The sequence below is a fragment of the Saccopteryx leptura genome, chromosome 3, assembly GCF_036850995.1.
Source record: "Saccopteryx leptura isolate mSacLep1 chromosome 3, mSacLep1_pri_phased_curated, whole genome shotgun sequence".
In the NCBI taxonomy this organism is placed as follows: Eukaryota; Metazoa; Chordata; class Mammalia; order Chiroptera; family Emballonuridae; genus Saccopteryx; species Saccopteryx leptura.
Window position 1 is genome coordinate 24288324 of NC_089505.1, and position 17459 is coordinate 24305782.

Below are 17459 nucleotides of genomic sequence, written 5' to 3' on the forward strand. Positions count from 1 at the left end.
ACTCCCCTATTATACTTTTTATCTCTGATGGGATCTATAGTGATACCTCCTCATTGATGCCTTTACATTGATCATTTGTGTCTTCTCTTTTTTTTCTTCATTGTCAGAGTTGGTATTCTTTCTTCTTTTTTTAAATTTTTTTTTACAGGGACAGAGAGAGAGAGTCAGAGAAAGGGATAGATAGGGACAGACAGACAGGAACCGAGAGAGATGAGAATCATTCATCAGTTTTTCCTTGCATCACCTTAGTTCATTGATTACTTTCTCATGTGTGCCTTGACCGCGGGCCTTCAGCAGACTGAGTAACTTCTTGCTCAAGCCAACGACCTTGGGTCCAAGCTGGTGAGCTTTGCTCAAACCAGATGAGCCCACGCTCAAGCTGGCGACCTTGGGGTCTCGAACCTAGGTCCTCCGCATCCTAGTCTGACGCTCTATCCACTGTGCCACCGCCTGGTCAGGCTCTTTTTTCTTCTTGCTTTGGGTATATTTTCATAATATTTTCCTAATTTCTTAAAATATAAACAGATTATGGTTTTGAGATTTCTATTTTTTTTCCAGTATAAGCATTTAGTACTATAAATTTTCTTGTAAGTACTAATTTATGTAAATCCTACCAATAATGTTGCAATAAATTTTCATTCAGTTTAATATCTTTTTAATTTTTCTTAAGATTTGCTCTTTAATTAACATTGCATTCATTTGCTAGGACATCCATAAAATATACCATAGACTGGGTGGCTTCAACAACAGAAATGTATTTTCTCATGGGTCTGGATGCTGTAAGATTAAGATTGGGCGCCACGCAGAGCTGGTTTCCTCTGGGGCCTCTCTCCCTGGCCTAAGTATGGTTGCTCTGTTGGAGCCTATCCATTGCTGTCCCTCTCTGCAAGCACAGCCCTGGAAACTAATCAGTCTATGTTTCCTAATTCTTTTTTATAAGGACACTGGTCAGATTGTATTAGGACAAACCTTAACGGGCCTCGTTTTAACTTAAAGTTAAAATCTTTAAAATCTGTCTTCAAATACCATTCTATTGTGAGGTACTGGGAAGTTAAGAATTCAGCATTAATTAATTTTGGGGAGACACAATTCAGTCTATGACATGGATTAATTAGAACTGTGTTATTTAATTTCCAAGTAAGTGGAGATATTCTTTATGTTTTAACTTCTGGTTGAATTAATATAATAACTTTATGGCCATAGAGTAAAATTTGTATGATTTTGTCAGTTAAAATTTTTATTTTATTTTATTATTATTATTTTTTTTTACAGAGACAAAGAAAGAGTCAGAGAGAGGAATAGACAGGAATGGAGAGAGATGGTAAGCATAAATCACTAGTTTTTCGTTGCAATACCTTAGTTGTTCATTGATTGCTTTTTCATATGTGCCTTGACCACAGGCCTTCAGCAGTCTGAGTAACCCCTTGCTCGAGCCAGCGACCTTGGGTCCAAGCTGGTGACCTTTGCTCAAACCAGATGAGCCCGCACTCAAGCTGGCGACTTCAGGGTATCGAACCTGGGTCCTCATATCCCAGTCCAACAATCTATTCACTGCGCCACCGCCCGGTCAGGGTAATTTTGTCATTTTAAATCTTTTGTCTTATAACTCCAGATACAGTTTATAATGGGGAATGTTCCATGTGAATTTAAGAAGAAGGTATATTGTGAGAAAAGTATTTTAAACATACCAATTAGATCTCATTGCCTGAAGGTATTGATCCAAATCTGTGCTGATTTTCTTGTGAGTTAATCAATTACTGAGAGGTATTGATGTCCTCAATAATAATTATGATTTTTTTCCTCGTTTTACTTTTGTAGTTTTATAATTTTTAAAAAAATTTTTCTTTTATTAATTTTTAGAGGGGGGAGAGAGAGAGAGAGAGAGAGAGAGAGAGAGAGAGAGAGAAGGGGGAGGGAGGAGCAGGAAGCATCAACTCCCATATGTACCTTGACCAGGCAAGCCCAGGGTTTTGAACCGGTGACCTCAGTATTCCAAGTCAACGCTTTATCCACTGTGCCACCACAGGTCAGACAACTTTTGTCAGTTTTACCTCATGTGTTTTAAAGTGTCTCATGCGTATACAGGAAGGCTTTTTTGTTGTCATTTTTTTGGTGAGGACCCTTTTGTCAAAAATTACCATTAATTTTATAGTTAAGTAATGCCCTTTTTTTTTGTTTCTGGTGACCTCTTTATGCCCTAAATCCACTTTTTTACGTTAATATTATTTCTGTACCATTTTTACCTATCCTTATAATTTTAACCTACTTATATCATTAGAATTGAAATGAGGTTTTGGAAGATAGTGTAATGTTCTAGGATTTCAGTATATCTATTTTATTTATCTTTTCCTTGCAATTGATATATATATATATATAAATAATTTATATTTACTTAATACAAGAATTGATATATTTAAATATAGGTGTACTATTATATTATTTCTTTCCTTTATTATTTGTTTGCATTTTTGTGGGCTATTTAAACCATTCAAAGCATTCCAGTCTACAGCCATACCACCTTGAACACGCCCAATCTTGTCAAAGCATTCCATTTTTATATACCGATTATTATTTTTATTTTATATGTATAATCTTTTTAGTGGTTATTCCAGAGATTATGAAATTGTGCTCACCTTTCCATCTTCTATTTAGAATAAAAAAATTATAATTTATATTGAAATGTAGAAACCTTACCATTCTATAGGGGTTTTTTATACCCTTTCTCTTTTATTCTATATTTACCTTATGTATTATATTTCTATATACTGAAAACTCCATAAGACAATGTGTGTGTATATATATATATATTTGCTTTCAATTGTCAAACATGTTTTAAATAAGTGAGGACAAAAATAATTTACTGTAACACCAGATATTTACTATCCCTGTTCTTCTACTTTCTTTGCTAATGTTCCAATATTCCTTCTTTTACCATTTCTTTTCTGTTTTAAAACTTTCTTTAGCCATTTTAAGGCACATTTGTTGGCAATATATTTTTGTTAATTATCTTTCAGCTAAAATTATCTTGATTTCTCTTTCATTCCTGAATAATATTTTCACAGGATATAAAATTTGGATTAACAATACTAATAATATCATCTTACAACTTTGGCAACTTTTTTTTTAATTGGTCTGTCTTTAAATTTCTGTTCTAGCATTGTTCTGTGAGGGCAATGGCCTGCCTGAAATAAAAGAGACATGGTATATTTTTTTAAGGCAAAATGTCTTATGTATTTCATCTGAAGAATCTAAGTGTTCTCAGAAATTTTAGTTGCCTACTGCGCTGACAGCAGGTAGTAGTTGAGAGAAACTGAGGACAGGTTGCATAGTGAGCCAATCATGAGAACACTGAATATGGAGAACAGCCAGATCCACAGACAATCCTCACCCTCTCAAGAGCTGCTGATTTACTGCTTGGCTGGAAATCTCTCTTGGACAAGGCAGAATGTTTGTAAACATAATTATAATGAAAGACTTTAACAGATGGGTTTAGCTCTGTCAGTCCCCTGTGATTTTTACTTTGGGATGTGAGACTATCTGTAGAAAAAAAGTTAGCAACACAAGTGTAACTGTTGAATGACTGCAACCATCATCACAGCAACTCGGTATACACCTAAGATTGTAAAGTAACCCAAGATTTGAGCTAAAGGTTACTTACCTTCTGTAAAGTGGGAAAATTTACTCAGATTTTTGTAATACTGAATGAGAAGATATGTGAAATACTGTAAATTTTTGTGTTATTGAATTAAATTAGCTATAGCAATGAACTAGTTGAGTAAGGTTTAATGTCAAAGAAAATACCAACAACACTGTTAACAGGCAGGTGTCCACCATGACTAATAAGAAAAAACAGGGCGATGTAGTAGAAAGAGCACTAGACTAGAAATCGTTGGTCATGGATTGTAGCCTGGTGCACTTAGCTTCAATCTAGATCATGATCTCAGTCAAGCCTCTCTCCTCAGCACATAAGCACATTCAAGTGTCAAAACAAAATAAGAACAGCAAGAACAATGAAAACACAAAATCCCCACTTAACAATTCCGCTTCCTCAAACCACTTCCCAGTCTATTCTCATTAGTTTCACATCCTCGTTTTGGAATTAAAAAAAAAATAGCATTGTCTCATACTACCCTTTCCCTTTATTCAGCCTTCATTGAAATCTATCTCCTGAATCAATTGTACAAAGTGACTTAGATTAATTCTTTTTGTAAATCCTTCATCTCTCTTGTGTGTAATTATACATTCTTTGTGAATTAATTTTTACCTTTGATCTTTTAAAGAAATTTCTGTATTGATTTTAGAGAGAGAATAATGGAGAGAGAGAGAGAGATATTTGTTGTTTCACTAATTTATGCATCCACTGGCTGATTCTTGTATGTGCCCTGACCAGGAATTGAACTGTATGTAACATTGGAGTATAGAAAAGACACTCTACCACATGACTACCTGGCCAAGGCCTGTTCAATGTTTAAATTATATATTTCTCTCATTTTATTGAACTAATCAGAAACATCGTGAAAATATTGATTCATGGTGGTGGTAGTGGATAGGCTTGTTTGGTTTCTTTTTTTAAAAGAATATTTCTAATTTTCAACATTAACAATAATGTGTAGGTTTGAGAGAAAGCCTTCATAAGAATCAGAAAATTTATTGATCAAATAGTTTGTACTTTATGTAGGTTTGGAATTTTGTCAACTGCATTTATCTCATTTTTTATATAATCTTGTTTTATTTTCTTTAATTGGTATATATTAATTATATTTGTAGATTTTTAAAAATTAAATAATACTTATACAAACCTGAACCTAATATTTTATGCTTTTACTCCACTTTTTTTTAATATTGCTAATATTTTGTTCATGATTTAGAGTAAATTTACATGAATGTTTTTGAGTTGTAATTTTCCATTCTTAAACTGTCCTTGACTGAGTTTGGTGTCGGCATAGAAAAATTTGTGTAACTTGGCTATGAGACATCCCTTCAAAATTGCTGGAGCTTGTCTGTAAAACAGGCTTTACTTTCATTTTCTGGGAGGGAAATGACAAATATAACTCAATCATTCTATTTTTCTTCAATTTAAAATAGTTATATTTCCTGCAAAGGAGGTCTTCTGGTGATAGATACCTTCAGCTTCTGTATGTCTTGGAAAAGTCTTTATTTTTTCTTTACATCTAAAGGATTTTGCTCTGAGCCTAAAATTTCTCTAAAAAATACAGTGTTATAAAGAAAAACAATAAAAAATTAAATAATTCTATTTCTTAGATTTTGTCCATTACATTTCAGTTTTCAAATATATTTATACAAATTACTTTAATAACTTTTTAGTAGGTGTGGTACATATCAATATAATTATATCCTCAGTTTAATTTTTAATATAATTTATTACTTTTTGACTCCCATCTCTCTCCCTTTTTTCTTTCATCAATCTCACACACACAAAATCTATTTTATTCAATAGTATTTTTTTTTACAGAGATAAAGAGAGAGTCAGAGAGGAACGGAGAGAAATGAGAAGCATCAATCATCAGTTTTTCGTTGCGACACCTTAGTTGATCATTGATTGCTTTCTCATGTGTGCTTTGACCGTGGGCTTTCAGCAGACCAAATAACCCCTTGCTCAAGCCAGTGACCTTGGATTCAAGCTGGTGAGCTTTGCTCAAACCAGATGAGCCCACGCTTAAGCTGACGACCTCGGGGTCTCGAACCTGGGTCCTCCGCATCCTAGTCCGACGCTCTATCCTCTGCGCCACCACCTGGTCAGGCGCATTCTTTAATATAAACTGACTTTTTGTTTTGTTGTCTAGTATTTTAATTTTTCATCATTTTTTGTATATATCTGTATCTTCTTTCTGTTTTGCATTTTGATTTTATTTTATTTTTTAATTCCTTAAAAACTTAGGTCCTTAATATTTACAAAAGTATTTTTTTCCTAAACATAAGCTTTAACACTAGAAATAATTTCTTGAATAATCACCTTCACTTATATCAAAATTTTGTGTATTGTGTTTTTAATAAAATTCAAAGTAATATCTGATTTACATATTGTTAAAACACATGGCATAGTTTTATAAGATTCTTTAGATTGGCATCTTGTTTAATTTTTTACATTTTTTTATTAGTGGGTTTGTATGATTTCACTAAATATTACTGCTTGGTCCATATAGGCCTAAAATAATGTTTATTTTCTGTTTCCTGAGTTCTGCATTTTTTAGTGAATGAAGCTAATTAATAAGGTTGTTCAAGTTTATATATTGTTAATAATTTTGTCTTAAACCAATTATAAAAGAGAGCTGTATCCAAAACTTTTTAATGATGATTAATGTCTTTTAGATTTTCTTATAATTCTATGAAATATTGTTCAATATAATTAAGACTATTTTACTACGTGATTATTAGTTTAGAGATGTTATATGTTAATATGTATTATCATTATGAAGTGACGTACGTATTCTACATTTTTCCAATTCCTTTTTTTCTTCTTTTCCAAGTGAGAAGAGGGAAGCTAAAAAGACTCCTGCATGTGTCCTGACTGGGATCCACCTGGCAACCCCTATCTGGGGCTGATGGTCTGCCCATTTAGGGCCATGCTCAAGAACAAGCTATTTTTAACACCTGAGGCAAAGACTTCACAGAGCCATCCTCAGCACCCAGGCCAATGCACTCAAACCAATTGAACCATAGCTTCAGAAGGGGAAGAGAGAGAAAAAGGCGAAAGGGAAAGAGAAGCAGATGGTAGCTTCTCCTGTGTGTCCTTAACAAGTATCAAACCCAGGACATCCATACACTGGCCAATGCTCCACCACTGAGCCAACCAACCAGAATTCATTATTTTCATTTCTTTTGATTAGAATTTTCTTGGTATGTCATCTCTTTTTTTTATTTTTATTTTATCTTTCCACAATTTCTCTAACAAATAGGATATAAGTGGATTTTTAAAATATGGCATTATCTGTCCTTAAAAACTGAGTGTAACCATTTGCATTTATTGTGATGGTTGTATATTTTATCTGTGACTATTTTCTTTCCTTTGTGTAACTTTTTGTTTATTTTTTGGTACTTTTTTGTCTTTGGCAGATTTTATTAATAAACTGTAACTAATTTAAAATGTTATTTTCTGTTTATTATACATTAAGTTTTCTGTATCAATAAAAATATATCTGAAAAATATCTCAGAAACTAACTCTTAAGATATTTCTCAGCCCTGGCCTGGGCTCAGCGGTAGAGCGTCGGCCTGGCGTGAGGGGGACCAGGGTTCGATTCCCGGCCAGGGCACATAGGAGAAGCGCCCATTTGCTTCTCCACCCCCCCTTCCTCTCTGTCTCTCTCTTCCCCTCCTGCAGCGAGGCTCCATTGGAGCAAAGATGGCCCGGGCACTGGGGATGGCTTCTTGGCCTCTGCCCCAGGCGCTAGAGTGGCTCTAGTCATGGCAGAGTGACGCCCCGGAGGGGCAGAGCATCGTCCCCTGGTGGGCAGAGCATCACCCCTGGTGGGCGTGCCGGGTGGATCCCGGTCAGGTGCATGCGGGAGTCTGTCTGACTGTCTCTCCCCGTTTCCAGCTTCAGAAAAATACAAAAAAAAAAAAAAAAAAAGATATTTCTCTTCACTTTATTTCCTCTTTTGAGAATTCAAATTAAGTAAAAATAACAAGTTTTAGTTCACTTTATATATCATTTACCACACTTTTTTTTATTTTTCATCTCTTTGTTGTGATCCTATATTCTGAATATTTTTTATACTCAAGCATTATTGCATCTTCAGCAGGGAGTAATTTGTCTTTATCTCATTTACTAAAGTTTTACTCTTATTTCAACACTTTATACATTTTATTTGATATTTTTATTATATTTTAAATATGACTGGTTATTTTTTAATAGTACACTTTTGCTAACTGACTAATTTATTATTTTGACTTTCAATACTTTAAACATTTAATTCATATTTAGGTCATATTTCTGAACTTGTAACTTCATTTCTTATTTTCCTGAAAATCTAAATCTGTTTTATTTGTTCCTACTGAATCTCATTAAACCTGATTTACTTTCCTACATAATTAGATATCTTTATTTATATGCTTGTTTTTTAACACTGGGAGACCAAAAAGTCTAAATAGTCTAAATTAAATCTGTTTCTTTTTAGAGGGTGGTTGGATTGGGGTTGTGAAATAAAGGTAAAATTCGCTACCAATCTCCTTCGGAGTCTCAAGTTTACAGTGAAAATGCTTATCAGATCTTGTTCAACAGATTGATATTATAGTGGAATTTTCTTTAAATTGATGATGTCAATTGATATGTTTTACTTGTTTTTTGGGAGGGTGTATATCCTTTACCTCTTGTAGACCCAATAATGTATTAAAGTATGCTTTAAATGTAAATAAAGTACACTCTGGATCATTAGTCTGCCACACATCCAGGACACATGGTACGTACTCATAAGTTTGCATGCAGGGACACACCCACACACACACACATACACACACACACACATAGAAAATGAAACCACATTATAGGAGATCTTCACCTTTTGTACTTTCTCTTTGCAATAATCTGAACCTTCAAACTTCCTCTATCTATCTCCTACCACCCCATAAGAAAACACATACACACCTCACTCAACAGGACATTGAGTTTTTCTTACCCATATATTCAGATATCTCTCACTAACTATACTAGATCAGATCCCATCTTTGTATATTCTCTTTTTTTTATTTAGACAATTTTAACAGGGTGACATTGGTCAACTAGAGTACATAGATTTAGAGAAAACATGATATATTCAAACAACAGCTAAGATAAGGTCCTAATATCCAAATATACAAAGAACTCACAAAACTCAACAACAGAAAAGCAAACAATCCAATAAAAAAAATGGGAAGAGGACATGAACAGACACTTTTTCCAAGAAGAAATACAAATGGCTAATAAATATATGAAAAGATGCTTATTCTCACTAGCTATTAGAGAAATGCAAATCAAAACTACAATGAGATACCACCCCACACTTGTTAGATTAGCTATTATCAACAACACAGGTAATAACAAGTGTTGGAGAGGCTGTGGAGAAAAATGAACTCTCAGTCACTATTGGTGGTAATGTAAAGTAGTATAACCAGTATGGAAGAAAGTATGGTGGTTCCTCAAAAAATTAAGAATAGAACTACCATATGACCCAGCAATCCTTCTACTGGGTATATACCACCAAAACTCAAAAACATCATTGTATATTCTCATTGTATCTTTTCCTTCATAACACAAACTACTACAATTAGAAAATGGGAGCTGTTTTGTCTCATTGATATCATCAAATCCTCAGTGAGCAGCATAGCTCCTGTCTCCACAAATATTATTAAGTTAATACTTAAAGAAATGGTAAAAGAAATATAACTAATAACAACAAGCAGGAGTGAGGTTTTCATCAATACCAAATTTAACCTCATTAAAATTAGGTGAATACATTGAATTTAAATATTCAACTTACTATTGAATATATTAATATTCACTTAAGTTCCAAATGCCTTGGAAACAAATGTAATTTAAAATCTAATTTTGACTAGTTTAACAGAAATTGAAATTGGGAATTCAAAAGTATAAGGCCATTCTTAAGCCATTCTGGAAAATGTTCAAAAAGTCTACATCTTATTCTAAATATTGCTTGAATGTATCTCCCTGAGAAATAAAAACTTGATTTGTAGAAATTTAATAAATAACAGACATAAATAGTTGTTATAAATAATAACACTGATTATCCTGTGTAATCAAACCCTTCACCTGCTGAGATATGAACTGCATTTATGCACATCAGCTGTAGGCCTTTCAACCATGAAATTATAGAATGTATAATGTGATGGGCCATGATATATTCCATGTAATTGCTTATTTATATAAAGAGCTATCAACAGCCCACTTTAAATAAATTCAGAAATCACTGTAGGGTATATAGAAATGAATATTTTATATGACATTTAAAAAAGATTATAAGGATTTTTTTGAACAGTAAAATTAACAGCTCTTTGGCTGTTTAAATTCTTTCAATGTAGATTCAAGATAATAGCATATACACTATAATTACTGTATTTGTGTTTTAGTTAGAAGTAACCATCTACCTTTCTAGAAATATATGTTTTACTTAAAATAGGAATGAAAGGAAAACAACTTAGTGTTACATTTCCTCATGGATCTTTTGAAAGTAAAGTACATTTTAATAGTAACTACCTGTAAACTTATCTACCTGTCTATCTACCTACTTATACATCTATATTTTACTACAATAGCTTCTAAGTAAGTCTTATTTCCTATAAAGCTTTTTCAAACTTTTGAACTTCACATATAATATTTAAAAATACATAGCTTTTAATGTACACAGAAACAATGCATATTTGTGCTTTTAATCTTTAGTATAAATAAATTTTATAATATTTGAGAATATATTATAAAGTTAAAATTCATCATTAGAGCCTTACATTCCCAAAATCAAGATGAGGGTAGCTAAAATCTTATGATTTTAGTTCATAATTAGCTAAAAATCCTTATATATTGAATCATTCACAATAGTCATTGTCATAGCTGAGAAAAAGTCATAATTAGCAATGTCAGTCACCACCAAACAATTCTATTAAAATTTTAAAAAGGCACAAATAAAATTTATTATATAATAGATAATGGAAATATACATTCTTATAAAATAATTCATCAGATATATAATGGCTTCAGAAGGCCACAAAATTATCTGCCTATTACCCTTCATTCTCTGAACAAAAATTTTTTTCCATAAATTCTTTTGTACGTATTTTTTCATATTGATATTAGAAATAACCAAAAAGCCTGACCTGTGGTCATGCAGTGGATAAAGCGTCAACCTGTAATGCTGAGGTTGCTGGTTCAAAACTTCTGGCTTGATGGTCAAGGCACATATGGGAGTTGATGCTTTCTATTCCTCCCCTACTTCTCTTCCTCTCTCTATTTCTCTTTTTCTCTCTCTTCCCTCTCTCTAAGATTAATAAAATCTTTTTTTAAAAAATCATCAGAATAGTGCCAAGTGGTCTTTTTATATTTTTAAGTTTTCTGCTGATTTGAGTACATAATTTCATATATAGAGTCTTCTGTGTATGGTAAAGAATATGAGACATAGAAAACAGTCTTAGAAACTCTTTTAGTCAAAAAACAATTTATACATTTAGAAAAAGTTTGGAAGCTTTCTCTAAAAATTGTGAAAGCATTTCCACTAATGTAAGAAAGTTATATTAAAGTATCAAGTTTATAATGTCAAGACAAGCTAAAAAGAGCAACTTGAAAAGAATGATCAAACTTATACGATTTAATATCACCATTTTAAACTAATACTGAAGATAAAGTTTGAAGTAAAGTGACTATGATCTGTAAGGAACAAAAACTATCATTAGTTTTCTAAGAATCAAAGAAGAAAGAACATTCATTGTCCATAGGATCTATTAACATGAGATATATGACATCTTTTTCATAAGAATCACAACTGGGAGCAGTACTAAAAGCTGTACTAGGGCCCTGGCCAGTTGGCTCAGTGGTAGAGCGTCGGCCTGGTGTGCGGGGGACCCGGGTTCGATTCCCGGCCAGGGCACATAGGAGAAGCGCCCATTTGCTTCTCCACCCCTCCCCCCTCCTCTCTGTATCTCTCTTCCCCTCCCGCAGCCAAGGCTCCATTGGAGCAAAGATGGCCCGGGCGCTGGGGATGGCTCCTTGGCCTCTGCCCCAGGTGCTAGAGTGGCTCTGGTTGTGGCAGAGCATCGCCCCCTGGTGGGCAGAGCGTCGCCCGTGGTGGGCGTGCCGGGTGGATCCCGGTCGGGCGCATGCGGGAGTCTGTCTGACTGTCTCTCCCCGTTTCCAGCTTCAGAAAAATACAAAAAAAATAAAAAAATAAATAAATAAAATAATAAAAGCTGTACTAGGAATACAATGTGTAAATTTATTTATCCAAGTATCCCATGACCAATAATGAGGATCAAGCTTGCTAAAAGTGAACACATGCATAGAGACAAGAGACTTTTGAAACACATGTAGGCATTACCTGTTTGGCAACAGTTTAAATAAATTTTTGTAGATCCCAGTCAACAGTAAAAGGCTCAAGTTCTTTGATTAGATGCTGGTTTAAAAGATTTCCAGGACTCTGGAGAAACTGGTATGTAAATGTTTGAGCACCTCCTTTATCTGATATTCACATACCGTTCAGGGTTACCTGGTTATTTTGGGACTAGTCTTTTCCATATATGAAAAGAAAAAAAAAATCTTCTTCCCAAAATTAAATTCTCAGTATTTATTTCAGTCTGAAATCTCATTTCTCCAACAATAATATTAAAAGAGAAAAGAATATAGAAATGGAGAATTAATTTCAAATATTTAAATATAAATAAAAATCACAGTAATCCCATTAACTTTTTCTCTCTCTCTCTCTCTCTCTATATATATATCCTAAACAAATAAATACTTTCTCATTTCCAAGCCATTCATTCAAATAAATACTGTAAAATTAATATTATGATTTTTTTCAGTTTCTTTTAATTATTATTAATTTTAATGCAGTGACATTGATAAATCAGGGTACATATGTTCAGAGAAAATATCTCCAGATTATTTTGACATTTGATTATGTTGCATACCCCTCACCCAAAGTCAAATTGTCTTCTGTCACCTTCTATCTGGTTTTCTTTGTGACCCTCCCCTCCCCCACCCCCTCTGTCTCTCTCCTCGTTCCCTTTCCATCCCCCCACCCCCCAACCGTTACCATCACATTCTTGTCATGTCTCTGAGTCTCATTTTTATGTCCCATATAGTTCTTAGTTTTTTTCTGATTTACTTATTTCACTCCGTATAATGTTATCAAGGTCCATCTATGTTATTGTAAATGATCCGATGTCATCATTTGTATGACTGAGTAGTATTCCATAGTATATATGTAACAAAGCTTTTTAATCCACTCGTCCACTGACAAACACTTGGGCTGTTTCCAGATCTTCACTATTGTGAACAATGCTGCCACAAATATGGGGGTGCATTTCTCCTTTTGGAGCCGTTCTATGGTGTCCTTGGGGTATATTCCTAAAAGTGGGATAGCTGGGTCAAAAGGCAGTTCGATTTTTTATTTTTTGAGGAATCTCCATTATGTTTTCCATAGTGGCTGCACCAGTCTGCCTTCCCACCAGCAGTGCAGGAGGGTTCCCTTTTCTCCACATCCTCGCCAGTACTTATTCTGTGTTGTTTTGTTGATGAGCGCCATTCTGACTGGTGTGAGGTGATATCTCATTGTAGTTTTAATTTGCATTTCTCTAATGATTAGTGATGTTGAACATTTTTTCATATGCCTATTGGTCATCTGTATGTCCTCTTTGGAGAAGTATCTATTCATTTCTTTTGCCCCTTTTTTGATTGGATTTTTTGTCTTCCTGGTGTTGAGATTTACATGTTCTTTATAAATTTTGGTTATTAACCCCTTATCAGACGGATTGTCAAATATGTTCTCCCATTGTGTAGTTAGTCTTTTTATTCTGTTCTTATTGTCTTTAGTTGTGCAAAAGCTTTTTAGTTTGATATAGTCCCATTTGTTAATCCTGTCTTTTATTTCACTTGCCCATGGAGATAAATTAGCAAATATATTGCTGTGAGAGATGTCGGAGAGCTTACTACCTATGTTTTCTTCTAAAGTGCTTATTGTTTCATGGCTTACATGTAAATCTTTTATTCATTTTGAGTTTATTTTTGTGAATAGTATAAGTTGGTGGTCTAGTTTCATTTTTTTGCAGGTAGCTGTCCAATTTTCCCAACACCATTTATTAAAGAAGCCATTAATTTATATAAATACTATAAAATTAATATTATGATTTTGGTTTTTTTTATATTTAATCTGCTCTCAAATATTGTAAAATTTTAGGAGTTAAGTAAAATAAATAAAAAAGATATAGAAAAATGTAATAGTGGTGCAATTACATTGGAAATTTCTAAGACATGTTTTTTAGTATAATTATTTATTTATGGACTTTTTTGGGTCCAATATCTGGAAAAATACTAATGTAGATGATAATATTAGATATTTGCTCCAGCATCAGCATTTAAGTATTTGAAAAAATGTTTTTATTTTTAAATTTTTCCCTTTCTGTACATTCCTTAATAATTACATTATACTGAGTGAAATAAGTAAATCAGACAAAACTAAGTGTGGTGGTTACCGGGGCTGGGGAGGGTAAAGGGGGGGGTGGGGGGAAAGGAGGGGCACAGAGAAAACCAGATAGAAGGTGACAGAAGACAATTTGACTTTGGGTGATGGGTATGCAACATAATCAAATGTCAAAATAACCTGGAGATGTTTTCTCTAAACTTATGTACCCTGACTGATTAAAGTCACCACATTAAAATTAATTTAAAAAATCAGTAATGAAGTTTTCAAAATAATTAGTCTATAAGATATAAAATGTATAATATCAGATTTGAAAAACCCCTATGTTTAGACCAAGGTGGCAATACAGGAAACTCTGGAATGTCCCTACCACCATGGCTTTACCAAATTTACAGCTATATTTAAACAAATTTCCTCTGAAAGAAATTAAGAAACTGGACAAGTGACTCCTACACATTGATTGTCATACATTCAGGAGGGATCTTCAAGTCCTAGCTTCTTTCTGTAATGCAAAGGATTTATACTTATATCTCATGCCCCAAATTTTAAGGCTGCCACCCAAGAGACAAGCTTCCAAATAACTCAGGTCTAGAAGCCAATTAGGCTTGTATCTGTGAGACCCACAAATCTATAGCAAACAAGAATATTAAATGAACACAAGACCACCTATTCCCATGTCCATACACCCAGGCTCAGCACAGAGATATCAGGCAAAACTGCCTATCTCCCCCAACTTGTTTCTAAGAGAATGACTGTATAACTGTCCCAGTTACTGTTGGAAGGTCCAGCTACTAATAAGTCTGCATCAAGTGCTTAGCTTACTGTGATCTACCCTTTTGAAAAACTAATAGGTCTTGGAATATCTTCAACTCTTGGGAGCTGCTAATAGTAAAGATGTTGTCTTAGCCAATCACAAGATTTTAGAGGCAACAGAAGTTCAAACCAGGCTGATTGACAAAGTGCATCTCTTACAGAACATTGGCCTATCAAGACCAAGAGAGGTGACTATTTTATCTAATACATAAAAACTAACAGAAAAGGTCAAGAAAAATGAAGAAACAAAGCAATATGTTTTAAACAAATGAATAAAATAAATCTCTTGAAACTGATCTTAATGAAATGGAAATACACTAACTAGTATAGCTTTTAAATAAATGGTTAAAAAATGTTCACTAGATCAAGAGATAAATGCATGACAGAAAATTTCAACTGAGAGACAGAAGTAAAAATGTACCAAACAGAAATCATGGAACTAAAGATAATAATAACTAAAATTAAAAAAAAATTAGTACAGAGGTTGAATAGTAGACTAAGTTAAGTGGAAGAAAGGATCAGTGAACTCAAACACATAGCAGTAGAATTCATTCTATCATAGGAACAAACAAAAAAAGAATGAATAAATAAATCAAAAAGAGTAAATATTGTTAACAGGATTATGAAACACCATCAAGAGGACCATTATATATTCCTACAAAAGAGAATAGGGCAGAAAACTTATTCAAAGAAATAATGGCCAACAAGTTAAGAGAACTGCAAATTAAAACTATAATGAGGTATTACTTCACACTTGTAAGAATGGCTATTCTCAAAAGGAGAATTGATAACAAAAGCTGGCAAAGTTCTAAAGGAAAGGAACCCTTATAAACTCTGGGTGGAAGTATAAATTGGTAGAGATACAATAGAAACCATCATAGAGGTTCCTCAAAATTTAAAAATAGGACTACTGTTTGATGTAGTATTCCCACTTCTGGTCATATCTCCAAGGAGATTAAGTCATTACTTCAATGAGATATCTGTACTTTCAAGTTCATTGTAGTATTATTCACAATAGCCAATGTATGTAAACAATTTGTGTCCATCATTATATGAATAAAAAATGATTATATATAAGTATTGAACTAAAATGTAATTATATATAAAACTAAAATAGAACTGTATAAATAGATAAACATATAAAGTGATAAAAACTATATATAAAACTATATAAAGAGACAGAATTATAGCTAAGTAGAGTAGTATTATTCAGCCTTAAAAAAGAAAGATATCTTATTTTTGACAGCATGCATGAACCTGGAAGACATTAAGATAAGTGAAAGAAGCCAGACAGAGAAAGACAAATACTGCATAGTATCATTTATATGTGGAATCTTAAAATAATAAATAAATAAAAGGTTCAAACTCATAGAAATAGATATTAGAATGGTGGTTATTAGAACTGGGGAGTAGGAAAATAGAAAGAGGTTAGTAAAAGAGTACAAAATTTTAGTTTTATGAGAAATAAAGCCAAAATATCTAATGTATATCATGATTATTATAATTAATAATACTGTATGGCATAATCAAAATTTACAAAGACAATAGAATTTAAGTGTTTTCACCAAAGGGGTGGGAGTTAAATACAATATGTGAAGTGATGGAGGTGCTATGAACTTGGTGGTGGGAATCCTTCCACAATGTATACACTTATTAAATGTTCACATTGCACATTATAAATATATTTTAATTTTATTTGTCAATTTTTCCTCTATGAAATTGCTACATTTTTGTTCCTATCAATGAAAAGATATTTTGTGTGAAAAATAAAAGACAATACATATGAACTTCAAGATTATATCATGAAGGCTGAAACTTATTTTACAATCAACCAACATGGACAGAGGATTATTTGTTTTCAGTTTTTATCATAAGGTATTCACAATTTTTTTTTTTTTACAGAGCCAGAGAGAGAGTCAGAGAGAGGGATAGATAGGGACAGACAGGAACGGAGAGAGATGAGAAGCATCAATCATCAGTTTTTTGTGCAACACCTTAGTTCATTGATTGCTTTCTCATAGGTGCCTTGACATGGGGCTACAGCAGACCCAGTAACCCCTTGCTCAAGCCAGTGACCTTGGGTCCAAGCTGGTGAGCTTTGCTCAAACCAGATGAGCCCACACTCAAGCTGGCGAACTTGGGGTCTCGAACCTGGGTCTTCCGCATGCCAGTCCAATTCTCTATCCCCTGCACCACCGCGTGGTCAGGCTTGTTTTCAATTTTAATATGCACTTTAATTTTTATTTTGAAATTAAATTTAATGGGATGATCTTGATCAAGAAGAGTACATTAGTACATACGTTTCAGTTGAACATCTCTATAACATTTTAACTGTTGATTGCATTGTGTGCCCATCACCCAAAGTCAAATTATCTTCCATTATTGTATATTTGTTCCTTTCTAGTCCTCCCCCCCCCTCCCCTGCTAACCACTTCAATTTTGTCTTTGGCCAAGTATTTCAGTTTTATACCCCACCTATCTGTGAAATCATAGAGCTCTTAGCTTTTTAT